Below are 15,174 nucleotides of genomic sequence, written 5' to 3'. Positions count from 1 at the left end.
ACTAACCTATTGAATCCTTGCCAAAAATAGTCAGCAATAAAGTAAGGGGGAACAAATAGGTGCCAGAAGGAAATTCCTTAAAACAAGTGTTTCTTTTGTATTCTGCTGTCCAGCTGGAAAAAAAGAAGAAGGAAACTAAATTAGATAGAAACACATTGTGAAAGAATCAGTACAAAAACCCAAAGGAAAACAACCCCTATCTGAGTATCTTAACTGGTTAAGATTTAAAATCTTTCAGGAATGATTGCTTCCATTTTTGTTTACTAAGGGAATTGTGCAATAAATCAGAATGAAGTAGCAGTCTATTTCTAAGCAGTGCTGATGATCACATTTTTGTGTGGTAAGAGCTGTGGAATGAGTTCGTAACAGAAGGTGAGCTTAAGCATGGCCTGTTCTGGAAATGTCATTTTGCCTACTCTCGCAATAAACAAAAACACTAGCGTGTTGGGTTTGTATGGCAAGGTTTTTGTAGTGGAGAGGCTACAGAGGTGGTTTCTGTGAGAGGCTGCTAGAAGTTTCCTCTGTGTCTGATAGAATCAATGCCAACCAGCTCCAAAATAGACCCACCACTGGCTGAGCCCATCAGCCATGCTGGTAGAGCCTCTGTGATATCATATTTGAGAAGCCAAAAAAAAACAAACGTGCAACTTCAGCTGGACATGGGCAAGAACATGTGAGAGAAACAACTCTGCAGACACGAAGGTCAGTGAAGAAGGAGAGGCAGATGTTCCAGAAACTGGAGCAGGGATTCCGCTGCAGCCTGTGGTGCAGACCATGGTGAGGCCAGCTGTCCCCTGCAAGCCATAGAGAGGTTCACAGTGGAGTAGAGATCCAGCTCAGCCTGCGTAGCATATCCACACCAGAGCAGGTGGATGTGCTGTGGATGAAACTGTGACTTAGTGGAGAGCCCGTGTTGGAGCAGGCTCCTGGCAGGACCTGCAGCCCCATGGAGAGAGGAGCCCACACTAGAGAAGGTTTGCTTGCAGGACTTGTGACCCTGTGAGGGACCCAGGCTGAAGCAGCCTGTTCCTGAAGGACTGCACCCTGTGGAAAGGACCCATACTGGAGCAGTTTGTGAAGAACTGAAGCCTGCGAGAAGGACCCATGTTGGAGAAGTTCATGGAGGATTGTCTCTTGTGGGAGGGACCCCACGATGGATCAGAGGAATAGCGTGAGGGGGAAGTAGCAGTAGAGACAACATGTGAAGATCTGACCACAACCCTAATTCTTTGTCTCCCTGTGACACTTGTGGAGAAGGAGGTAGAGAATTTGGGAGTGAAGTTGAGACTGGGAAGAAAGGATTGGGCAAAGTTGTTTTTAAGATTTGGTTTTATTTCTCACTATTCCACTGTGATTTGATTGGTAATGAATTAAACTGATTTCCCCAAGTTAAGTCTGTTTTCCCATTTCCAGTAAGTGGTGAGTGATCTCTCCTCATCTTGACCCATGAACTTTCTGTTAGATTTTTCTATCTCCTGTCCACCGGAGGAGGGGAGTGATAGAGCAGCTTTGGTGTGCACTTGGCATCCAGCCACGGTCAACCCACCACAACTAGAAATCAAGCCAAGAGGAAGAACAGTATTTTCAGAAAATATGAGTCAGGTTATGCTAATACTGGTGTTAATCAGAGATATTAAAGGATTAGGCATGGATATTCTTGATACTCGTCATGTCAGAAAGAAAATAATTTGAATAGAAAGCCTGGTGAACACTATAAAAATCTGTCAGTTTCTAGATTTCAGTTATACCACCTGTGTGTGTGTGTGTTTAGTTTGATAAGAGTTTCTTTTCTAAGGAAACTGTTTAAAAATAAAACCAGGATAAGCATGCCTCAGTGCTAACTCAGCAACTCAGCTAGCCAGTGGCAGTGGGAGGCGCTCTTCAGCAAAATGTCTCAACCCAGGCCAGTTTCTGTGGTGCATAGTACTTGCCTCTGTCAATGTGTACACTGTGGATGTTGGAAGGAACATCCCTGCCTATCTCTTATAGACTTATTTTCCATTATCTCGTTTAACGCCTGCTTGAATCTGGTGATACTTCCTCTACAACTGTATTTAGGAATAAACTCCAGAAGTTAGTTAGATGCTATTTAAAAAAGTATTTTCCTTTAACTCTTTTAAACTGATTTGCTTCTCATTTCAATTATTGGACTTTAGTTACTGTAGAATTCAGTGAATGTCAAACACCTTATCTGCTTTCATGATTTTGTAAACCTTGATCTTATTCCACATGACACTTTACCCTAATTAAGAATGTCAGTATTTTCAGTCTCACAATGCAGTTGTTCCATCCTCTGATTATTTTAGTTTTGATTCTGTACATTTTTAATCGCCCTATGTCCCTCTTGAGATGCGGAAATCAAAACCACACTGACTACTTAAAATGTTAATGCAGCAAGGTCCTCTATAGGGCAAAATGATGTGCTCTGTCTTGTTCTCCTGACCCTTCTCAGCGATGCACAATATTTTACGGTTTTGGTGTGTGGAGGGGAGGCTTGGGGGAGGTTGTTTTGTTTTGGTTGGTTGGTTTGTTGGTGGGTTTGTTTGTTCATTTGTTTTTCGTCTGCTGCTGAACATGGAGCCAAGTTTTTCAGAGATGTGTCAACATACAGGGACTTGGCAATTAATGTCCTTTGTACATTTAATTTTGGTAGGTTATTAAGACTCCATTATCAAGGCAATATTGCACATGCTTTGGAACTGACAGGTTTCTAGATTTGAAATAACTGTCAGTGACTTTAAACTGGAGTATTGCTAATTATGTCCTGACTTATTCTCTTACATTGTACCAGTTTTCATATCACTGACATTGAACATAAACAGATTTTTCTTACTGCTGACTATACTGATCTAAAAATGTTCTGAAATTATAATAGTCTACAAAAGAAGTTGTACCGTACATTTGTATATTTAGACTAGATATTATGTCCTGAGTTTTTTCACTTAATTTATTCATTTCACCTGGGACAGTGACATTACCAAATATCTGTACAACTTGGAGTGCTCAGCCATGGTAGTGTATTTTTAGTGGTAGTTGTTACTTGGTATGCTATACCATACTTACATGTTTAAAATCTTCTGAAAGGGAATTTCATGCTGATGATAACAATTTCCTACAAATAATGTTGTATAAATAGAAGACAAGAGTAGTCTAATTATCTTACTTCTCATTTTTTTCTACCAACTAGTTTAAAACTCTCACTGATATCTTTGTCCAAAGTTTCCCATCTCCGCTTCAGAACTTCTTCAGTTTAACTCCCTATGGGTTTTTTTTTAAGTTCCCATGAATCTATCTTTATCGACTCCTCCTCTTTCATAAGTTCTAAAACTACTGTTAATCTTCATCCAAAATCACACGTGTTCTCTCTTCACAGAATTACAGAATGTTAGGTATTGGAAGGGACCTCAAAAGATCATCTAGTCCAATACCCCTGCCGGAGCAGGAACACCTATATGAGGTTACACAGGAATGTGTCCAAGTGGGTTTTGAATGTCTTCAGAGGAGGAGACTCCACAACCTCCCTGGGCAGCCTGTTCCAGTGTTCTGTCACCTTCATTGTGAAGAAGTTTCTTATCATATTTGGGTGGAATCTCCTATGTTCTAGTTTGTATCCATTGCCCCTTGTCTTATCATTGGTTGCCACTGAGAAGAGCCTGGCTCCATCCTCGTGACACTCACACTTTGCATATTTATAAACATTAATGTGGTTACCCCTCAGTCTCCTCTTCTCCAAGCTAAAGAGACCCAGCTCCCTCAGCCTTTCCTCATAAGGGAGATGCTCCACTCTCTTCATCATCTTTGTTGCTCTGCGCTGGACTCTCTCCAGCAGTTCCTTGTCCTTCTTGAATTGAGGGGCCCGGAATTGGACACAGTATTCCAGATGTGGTCTCAAAAGAAGAAACTATACGAAAAATAATCTCTTGTAAGATCTTGTCCTTTATTTGCTCACAGGAGCACACAATCTACCAATTTGTCTCCAGCCATTACAACTGTTCCTTAAACCTGTGCAGCATCAGAAGGCAATTCAACAGTTCTTCAACCTATTCCTGTGATTTTTCTCTCTAAATTTGATCTAATCTATAAGCCTGTAGTTAGTGAATATCTCTATGACAACAACTTGCAGATCGGCTTCTCCTTTATCTTCTTATCTAATCTAAACCATCTATTTGTCTCTCTCACTTTCACTGTTTCTTGATTGGCATTGACAGTACCACCATCCAGCTTATCACTCAACTTTAAGCCCTGCTGATGATGATAACAGACATATCTATGTGCCCTCTTCGTTTTGGCCCCCAACAACAAGAGATCTAGGCAGTACAGCTTCACTGTCATTGAGTAGAGAGCAGAGGACTTTCAGCTAGGTTGCAAACAGCAGATTTTCATGCAACAGACCTAAAATAATTTAGTATCTGTTCTTAATGACATATTTTATTGCAGTAATTTTGGAGGATAGAAATCTGGCTGTCTATGTGGATGAGTTGGAGAGAACTAAAGCACATTTTTGCAAATTGAGTACTATGGTCATTTCTGACAGCTCCCTAATGAAAAATTAGAGGTTGTTTAAAACCAAGCAGATTGCCGAGCTTTTCAATCCTGACAAGTTTAATGAGACAAGGAGATGAGTTTTGATCAAGAGGAAGCTGGCCTTAACTAAAAACTTCTCTTCAACCCCTCAGCTTTTTGCCATGTGGAAGGTTCATCCTCTTAGGAATACTATTTCACCAGCCTCTTAATCAATGACTGAGAAATTTCTTTTTCAAGGAGATGACTCTTTTTTTTTCATTTGCACAGCTGCAAAAGCTGTCTGAAACAGGATGTTTCAGAGGTGTTCCAACTAGAAGTTGACAACTAGGTACAAAAAAGTTTGTCACTGAAAATTTGGTTTTATTCTACAATAGCGTATTGATCTGTATGCCACGAGTAAGGTCCACATGTTACAGTGGTGCAGCTTCCCTGATAATAACCTTAATCTGGTGCTATGAGACAATGAAACTGAGGCACCTGTACTGTTCTCAAAATACATGCAGATACTAATATTTGTAGAGAGAATACAAAATAATGAATATTTCTTCCAAGATTATTCTCTTTCTGAAGATCTAGGGCCCCATTGTTACATGACAATTGTCACTCTCCAAATGTGCCTCTTTGGTTTGACCCCATGTTGGGATACTTGTTGGACTCAATTTGCATTTCTTTATTTTTAGATACTAGAGAGATGGATTTTTTTTCAATTAGTGCTTTGCCTTACAGTATAATAAATTTAATTTTCACAGCTAGAATCTTTGTTTTATTATTTATTGGAATGGGAGGAAGGACTGAAGGCTTTGAAGGGCTGGAGAAGCACTAAATTATTGCCGTAGTTTCAATTCCTTCTCATTTTCTATCTGAGTCATTTAATGCAGAAACCAGGATAAAGTTTTTCTTCTGGAACTGGATTTATCCAAGTAGCAGTTCATGACATTCAGAATAAACATCATACATAGTTATACGTTCAGGTCGTTGTTCGAATAGGTGTCTTGCTTATCATGGAACATCTAATAATTATTTGGGTTTTTTTACACTATTGTTTCAAACCAAATAACACCATTTAGCTTATTGCAGCTGTCGTTTCAAACAAAGGAAACCAAATATACAGACTAAACTTTCTGCCATTGTGCAGTCAGAACAGAAGCATCTATTTGTTAAAGATATATCTTTTTAATACAATAATTGAGGCTTTATAATGCAAATACACCCATGTGGCACAGAACTGTAGTATGTTTATCGTATATATAAATTTATTTTTCCATCAAAGCTCCTTCTTTATGGATGTCATCTCAGGATGTCTCAGAGGTGTTATCTCACAGCAGCTGATTTTCATTATCTAGTATTAGTGATGTGTTTATGCATGGAGAGTGTACTAAGAGTGTTTTTGTCAAGACACATATTTATGTCTCTGGTTTCCTGTTTTACATAACAGTAGTAAGACTTCTTGCACAGGTTTTCTTTTTAAATAATAAGATACAGAATGTTTGACAAGCTTACCAATATCATCAGGAAATTAAACCCATGTTCTTTTGGATTCTTAAAACATAGCATCTTCCACTTTTGAGGGTTTAATCCTCAGAATCTGACACAGCTAAAATAGGTATTAAAAAAGTTTTACTAAGTTAAAAGCCAGGACAATGTTCTGCCTCCATATATGTGGAGCTAGTGAGCAGACACTGGTAATTAGCTGCTCCAGAGAGTCAGGGACCACCACTAACTATACATTTGGGACTTGCAGCAGGCATGTAATATATAATCCATATGGGCTTGGCAGGTTGCCACCATGAAGAGGCCCCTTGAATATTTTCCTCTTTTCACTTCTTTAAGTAATGTTTAATTGTAGATACAAGTGGACAAATTACTGAGTAAGAAAAACAGTGCAAACAAAGAACAAACACATTTTAAAAATTGGAATAACGATCGTGAATCTATTGAAATTCTTACACCTGAGAACAACTGAAAAGAGTTTATGATTGCAATAATTTCAGTATTGCCAAAGGAAATCAATATATTATTTGGGCTTGTTTATTTAGACACATTGTCCAGTTTCTTAAATGATACCAGTTTTGGGTTCTTACAATCCCAATAAATAATATAAAATAATTTACTGAATTTGAGTTCTAAGAGAATCTACTAGATCTCATTATCAGAATGATCACAACAGATTACGAATAAGATACTATAGATTTATAACAGTGAAGGTGTACTCAGGAAAATGGGAAAAAAAAATGGTTTTCATGCTAAGAACACTAACTGCTGAATCCTTTAATGTCTGTGAAGTCACCACCAGAACACTGGAAAATATAGAAATACTTTTGTAGAAGTTATAGTAGAAATTAATTCTTTCCAAACTTAAACAGGAAATGGGGAAACAGAAGCCACTGTGGTTAGAGGATATAAAAGTTACTATAAGCAATAAGCAGAAGCCTTTTAAGTAACACAAAGAATCTGGAAAGGGAAAATATTGGGAGTCATAAAAAAGTTAAAAGACAGAGGGCCAAAATGAAGCAGTGAGTGTAGAACTACAAGACTTATTTCAACCACCTATGAAGGTTTCTTCAAGTAAAGTATATTTGCAGTGAGCAGAAGGAAAGTAAAATAGGCAGGAAAGCAGAAAAAACTACTAAAATAGCTACTGAAAATCCAGCAAAAGAGGAAAAGAAATGGCAGGCTTGTTCTGTCACTTTGTTTCACAAATGAGAGCATAAAGCAATTAGATGTATTTAAAATTAGGATCACTTCATCAGTACGTTCAGTGAATTGGCTCATGGAGGTACCAAGGAAAACAATTTACAACATAAAAAACTAAGCAATAGAGTTTTATATTGAAAAAGAAAAATCTATTCAGACCCCCAAATTAGATATTAGTGGACTGCATCAGAGAGGCCTGTAGACAATTCCTGGCAAAACCTCTCACTTCATAAGAGCAGCAGGAATGATTCTCAGTACAGGGCAAGACATATTGCTGATCCTGCAAAATAAGGAATGAAAGCATATATTTCTAGTTGTCATTGACTGGCCGATTATTTGTTAAATACTTGCATTTATACAAAGAGCCTGCCTAAAACAAAATATAAAAAAAATCTCCTTTTTGTCACGTGATCTGGCAACACTGCACTTAATAAATATGCTCCGACCTGTGTGAGGACTCTAGCAAAACTGAAGGTGCAGACAGCTTGTGCTGTGTGAATTCCCCTTCTCTTTCAAATTAAGTAATCTGCTAAAACATTTTGTGCAATTTAATTTTGTGCCCACAGAGTGTACACGGGAAATGTTTTACACTCAAGCAGTTAACGAAACTTTCTTAGCGAGAGTACTCCAGTTCTGACTACCTTGCTATTAAGAAACTATGCCTTTTACCTGTTTGTGTTTTTCAGATTTAATTTTCCCATGTTTTCTGTTTGAAAGTTTTTTCAGTATATTCTTATACTGAAAGTCTCCTAACGTGATTGAAACGATTGGTTACTCCTAAATGGTTCACTATCAAATCCCAGAAGCTGAAAGCTGATTCTTTTGTTTGTTTAATTACTTCCATGACCAATGACACTGGTGTATGTACCTTTCACATGCAACTTTCAGACCACAAGCATCTGACAGATATTATAATGTGCTTTGTAAAAACTTAGTGAATTCTCTACATTTCAGTAGAAACCAAACAAGAGTGTGTTTATATACCAAATATTATTACAGCTGACCAAGTTTTGGACTATGAATGGATGAAGCCATTTATCTTGTCATGTGTAATTCTATGCACAGCAGCAAGCACTTCAATTTCAATGTTTCCTTACTACAACTGAAGAGAAAATGTTACTTCATATAAGCACACTCCCTTCTGTTAGGCTTACAGGGGAAACTATCCTTTCTTTCCCTGTAAATGTTTGCCAGGAGGGCAAATAAAAGCTTTGATATGCAAGAATTGTAGACCCTAGAATCACAGAATGTCCTGAGTTGGAAGGAATAGACAAGGATCATCGAGTCCAACTCTGTCCCTGCATAGGACAACCCCCAAAATTCACACCATGCATCTGAGGGTGTTGGCCAGTCTCTTCTTGAGTACTGACAGGCTTGAGGCCATGACGACCTCCTTGGGGAGCCTGTTCCAGTGCTCCACCAACCTCTGGGTGAAGAACCTTTTCCTAATGCCCAGGCTAAACCTCCTCCGGCACATCTTCTTGCCATTCCCTTGGGTTCTGTCACTAAAGAGAAGAGTTCGGTGTCTGCCCTTCCTCTTCCCCTTGTGAGGAAGCTGTAGACTGTGATGAGGTCTCCTCTTAGTCTCTTCTTCTCCATGTCTTCCCCTCCAAACCCTTCACCAACTTTGTAGCCCTCTTCTGGCCACTCTTCAGTAGCTTAATATCTTTTTCATATTGTGGCACCCAGAACTGCACACAGTGCTCCAGGTGAGGCTGCAGAATTGCAGAGTATAGCAGGACAATCGCCTCCCTTGCCTGGCCGGCAATGCTGTGCTTGATGCACCCCAGGACATGGGTGGCGTTCTTGGCTGCCAGGGCACACTCTTGTCTTATGTTCAACTTGCTGTTGACCAGAACCCCCAGATCCTTCTTCATGGCACTGCTTTCCAGCATCTTATCCCCCAGTCTGTATGTACAGACAGGGTTGCCGTGTCCCAGGTGCAAAATCCGACACTTGCCCTTGTTGAACTTGATGCGGCTGATGATTGCCCAGTTCTCCAATTTGTTCAGATCCCTTTGCAGGGTTTCTCTGCCCTCAAGAGTGTAGATAGCTCCCCCCAATTTTGTGTCATCAGCAAACTTACTAAGCAATCCCTCAAGTCCTGAGTCTAAGTCATCTATGAAGACATTGAAGAGCACTGGTCCTCAGATGGATCCTTGCAGAACCCAGATAGTGACTGGTCACCAGCCTGACATAACCCCATTTATGACAACCCTTTGAGCATGGCTCATCAGCCAATTACACCCACTGCACTGAGTGTTTATCCAGCTGTATACTGCACATCTTGACCTTTCGAATGTACTAGGACATTTTCCAAACAAACATATAGCTATATCTTGTCTAAGTCTACTAAATTGTGAGACACATCCCCAGAAGAGACATTCACTGTAAGTCTGTCATATCCTGTTTTTAAAAACAGAATTAATTCCATATAGTTTCATGGACCAAATAATATTTTACTTAAAACAAGACCTTTTTTGGAGTAAATATTAATTATGATTTTTATGTTTTCACAATCTGGAAGTTGTGATAAAATGGAAAAAAAAAATCCAGTCAATGAAGTAATCTGATTGATAAGAAATACGTATTTTCTTAAATTCCTTTAATGTATCATTTTAAGTGGTGATCACCTGATATGCAGAGTAGAAGAATTATGTTTAACTGCCAGAAAAATATTTTTTTCTCTCACAGAGTGATTTAAATTATTTTCCTACTTTGATTAGAAGGCACAGATAGTTCTCAAAATACTTCAAAACTTTTTTTTTTTTTTTTTCTCTCTATTGTGTTCTTATGTGCCAGTGCTTGATCCCAAGGATTAGCCAAGGCACATTTTGAAAAGCCCAGCAGTGGTGTTGTGTCCTGTCATGAAAAAGGGGCTCATGTTCAGTGAAGGTCCTAGAAATTCAGGCTCCCAAGATAGAGCTGAAACTTACAGGGCATGGACCAGCAGTGCAGGTCTGTGTCCTGGCCCACAGTTCTGCATCATGCACTGCTTCCTTTGCAGCCTGGAAGGGACATTAATGACATGTGGTGAGTGTAGTAGATTATGAGCACTCACATGGTCTAATGTGCAGATGCTGTAGATCTCTGACTTCAAATGCTTAAAAGCAAAAATGAGCTTTCTGCCCCCAAGTCTGTCTGTAGTGCAGTGGCCTGTACTATGAGTTAGTGCAAAGCAGGTGCCTGGAGTGTATACTAGCAGCATATTGACTTCTGCAAGGTTAAACATGATGCGTGAAGGGATGGAGATAAACTTGCTACATTACAGGTGTTTAGATGCCAGCTGATATAGCAGTTGATAACAAAGTGGATTTCCTGTGATGTGGATTCTATGACTTCTGCTAGGAAATAAATGAAACAAATTAATTCCATCTAATAGCACATGCTACAGTAAGTAAAACTGCAATTATTGCTAGCTGACACAAGTACAGTTGACATTCTGTGTCTCTGATTCCCTGTTTTATTGCATTCAGATCTGTTGATTCTGGATTGAACACCCACTGTGCTTATGGTAAACACAACATTTGCACAGAAATACTTTAATTAGGCAGAATATACCCAGAATATGTTAGAAACAGGTATCCCGAGTGATCTGTCTTTGTGCTGAAAGATTTCTCTCTTGTGTCTTGGACCGTGAGAAATTTGATCATGTCACTACATGTTTCCACCTACAGGACATAGCACAGTGTGTTCTCAGTCCTGACTCATATCTGTGTGGTTGAACTGGAGCTATTTCTCATTAACAGCTGAGGTATTACGTCTTTACTTTTCTTCAAATATCTTCATTGCCATATGAAGAAAAATTGCATGTCTGACCTGAGGGAAACTATCATCCTCTCTTTCTCTTTATTAGCCTTCTCTGATGGATGATTTGACTCCCTAAAATAATGTATTACCATATCTGAGATGGCAAGACAGGGAACTCCTCTGCCCTAGATGGTAAATTGCTAACCATTTGGTAGTGGATTCATATAACCCTAGGAAAATAGTAATAACAATTTTTTTTTCTCCAAATTGTCATCCAGTGTTCTTCATGTCAAATGTATTTTGTTCAAATTAGCCAGCATTTTCCAGCAAAAGAAAAAAGAAAAAAAAAAGAAAAAAAATTCACACAAGGTCTTCTTGTGTTTCCTGGAAGACGGTGCCAGATGCTTTCGCTAATAGAGTATTGCAGCTAACATAAAACCTTCATCAACCTATTGGTTGAGGTAACATTTCTACCCTGTAACTGTTTGCTAGTTTTATCCAATCCATCAAAGAAACATTTGCATGCTACATGGTGCTGCTTGCTGTAACTCAATCCTATAAGTGAAATACACCACCAAAGTGATCAAAACGGGTAGTGGATCTGATTCATAAACCTGATAATTTTTTTTCTAAACATTTCAGAACTGTAATATTTCATATTTCCATAGCACTTTCCATGCTGTGGGGTGTGAGGGCTAAAATTTCCCATCCAGGAAGGCAGAAACCACAGGTTAAATGAAGAATCAGAGGTGAAGTTTTCTTTAAAGCAGTTTCCTTTTAGATTGGAGAAGACTGTTTATTTCTTTGTATCTGTGTTAAAAAAACAAAACAAACAAAAAAAAACCACCACCACCAACAACAACAACAAAAAACAACAAAAAACACCAAAAAAACCCACTAGATGATAGCCTAATTAACATTTTAATCACTGATAATTATAATGTTTCATTAGTCTTGGGAGCAGTAGAGTCTGGATCATTATGTGTGGAAAGGTACTATTTCCTGTAAAATACTACTTCATTTGAAAATTGTCTAGAAAGCAGTTTTTTAATATTCTTACATAAGAAAACAAATTCTGGTTGACTTTCACAGCTTTTTTTCTGCTTTTGTTAATATGTGGTACCACCTCTGAAAGCTTAGAAAAAATGTTTTGCATTTTACTCTGCTCCAAAAAGATTTATCACTCTCCAGCATCTCCAGAAGATTTTATTCTGAGTAGCTGCAGCTGTCTGTCCAGCTGATCTTTCTTCTAGATCTACCCCCTTTCTTTTCTCTTCTTGTCTCTGGAAACAGAATAATTAACAAAAACTATACACAAATGAAAGGTCATCTACTATCACATGATTTCTATAAGGTCTTAATACCTCTGCAGAGTATTTATTTGACCTAAGATAAATTTGGTACCTTGTCTATCATTTTACTAAGATGCTAAGTTCTTTTGTAGGCCACTACAGATGATCATCATGAATTGAGCTCATTCTGTTCCCACGCTCAGTCAGAAGTGACTTGCAGCTTATCATCCATTTCAGCAACAGGTGCCAAAGCACTCTCTTAGAGAAGCAGAGCTTCCTGGCTAAAAGTCAACAGCATGTTCAAGTATTCTACAACAAGGGGGGGAAATAAATAAATAAAATGAAAACAAAAAAGGTAGTTCATTTTGAAAATGCATATAATCCAGTCCCATAACCTATCTCTGACTTTAATTGCTTCAAGACATTTTTTTAAATTATTTTTTTTTTCCAAAAATACCCTCTCCCAAACATACAAAAAAAGTTCTTCACTGGTCTTTTCTATTTTAAATTACTATTATTCTGCAATAAGATACGTTTCCTAGTACATTTCAAAGTACATTTCAACAAGTCTAATAGCACATAATAATAAAAGAACAGGATGTCTGATTACTGGGTCAACATGTTGTTGCATAAAACTTTTAAATATTCTTTTGTATTTGAAGTGGGTAGAATCTACCCACAGCTTTAAGCATTTCCATGTGACATCTCTGTCAAAATTAGAAAAGTTTCTGTTTATTTATGTTAGTTTATTATTCAGCTAGGCAGACATCTGGAGTGTTAGTACGTGTGGTACGTTTCCACCTCCTTTTAACAGCTCTGAATCTCAAAACCAGCATATTACACAAGATGAAAGGACTAGCATCCTTCAGATCAGTGAAGCGCCATATCTATATCATGGACATGGCATTTATTGCTCTCCTGAAGCTTACCTAGCTTATTTGCAAAGACAGCACACTAACATACTGTCTCCTAGGTCAGCATCAAGTAAAAAGTATCAGACTCAGAGGAGTAAAATTTTCCAAGCCTGGTGAATATATGTATACAATTCTGGGACAATAGAACAGCCACTTTATTCTCTAAACACACAAATAATCCTTATTTCTGCAATTATTCACTAATTCTACCAGACTATTTGCTGAGTAATCATTAGTGTCCTGCCAAGGGTTCACAAACCTGAAATGCACATTCAGCTGAGTAGAAATACTTTCTCAGAAATAATTCCTCTTTTTAACCATCCCTACTGCTTGGAATACTTGCAGCAACATGAGTAGAGATGTTGAGAAAAATAATGAGAGCAGACAGATTATACAACCTGCTGACACATACACAACTTAATTTTTCTTTCTTGTTGTATAAATTCCCTGTTACTCAGTCTGAAGAATAAATGACCACTGATTTCCATTCAACATCATCTCTTCCCTAACACGCTGCTGCTACTTTGCCTTTTTCATATCCAGCAACTGAACAGGAATTCTGTGGTTTTCATTCCAAAGCAAAATAGAGAAGAAAATCCTTGGAGCACATAGATTCCTTAAAGACAAAAAAAGGACATTATTTTGAAAGCATGACTGCTTTTGAGAACATGAGAACTCAAATTTTATTCTGAAAATTAGTGGTGGTGGCTGTTTTTTGTTTGTTTGTTTTCACATTGCAAGTATTCTTCTCCTGATCCTCTTTCTTTTAGATTATATTTAGTCTTGTCAGTGCTCTCCATCACTTAAATTCCAATATAATTCCCTCTCTCTCCAGAGTCTATAAAAATGAAAGTAATCTAGCTTCAGAAAGTTTTTTTTAATGGAATTTAGACTAAAGTGGAAAAAAAAAGAAAGGAACAGCACGATGGTCTCTCCTCAGCACAGAAGTATTTCATTCTAAAGTCCGTGCTGATGGGAAAAAAGCCATACTACAGACTTGATAACTGTAATTTCTGTTTGAGCAAAGACATATGTAACTAAGACAGAGACAAGATCTCTCTATTTCACTCCATCTGTGATTCAAACTCATTGCTCATTCTGAGGACCATGCAAAAACCTTCACATTTTTCAGTCACTATCTGTGGCACACAGGATCATAAAAGATTCAGTTTCTGCTAAAATATAAAAAAATAAAAATAAAAAAAATAAAAGAGGAGAAGAGACTGATGCTGATATTGGCTGTTCTTTTCCTAATTTATTTTTTCTCTATTTAATTTGAAGTGTGTGGACTTTACTAATGGCAGTCATACATATGGCTTCAGACTGTTGACTTCAGTATATTATTTAGTATTCTTACACTCAAGGAAAATCAAATCAAAGTATGATAAAAAACATTTGTATGACACAGAAAACCTGCATAACTTAAAATTAGGAGCTAAAATTCAGCTATATATAATCACAAAACATTGAATATTTCCCCACCATCAAGGCATAAGGGAAGCAACTTGTATTTGAATGGGAATTTTCTGTCATTTTGTAACATGTCCAAAGAAAGTTTTCACTCTTTTTTTCTTTTTTTTTTTTTTTTTCCCATTTAAAGTGGAAGAGAACAAAGTGTGTCTGATAGGGAAGCATGGAGAACTTTATTCTTAGTGATAAGCAAGTCTTTGCTTTCTCTCAGTTCTCAGCCTGCGCACCTGACTAACTGGTGGGACTAACTGATGAGGTCTTAAAAAAAATAGATTGTGAACTTTGGAAGATACTAAAATTTTAAAGTTTTTTTTTGTTTGTTTTAAATTGTTAAATATATTTTAAAACTAGCCCACTAACACACAGGTAGCTAGTGAAAGGTATTCCCTGAGTCTGTGTAAGGGCAAGTAAAATATGCATGTATTTCTATTGTTCATAAGTTGAGTCAAATCGCATTAATACTCTAGAGTTACCTTCAAAGAGGAAAAAGAGCTATAATGGAAGCTGTAAATCTAACTGGGTCTGTCTGA

This window comes from Columba livia, chromosome Z (genome assembly GCF_036013475.1).
Source record: "Columba livia isolate bColLiv1 breed racing homer chromosome Z, bColLiv1.pat.W.v2, whole genome shotgun sequence".
In the NCBI taxonomy this organism is placed as follows: domain Eukaryota; kingdom Metazoa; phylum Chordata; class Aves; order Columbiformes; family Columbidae; genus Columba; species Columba livia.
Note: the sequence above shows the minus strand (reverse complement) of the source record.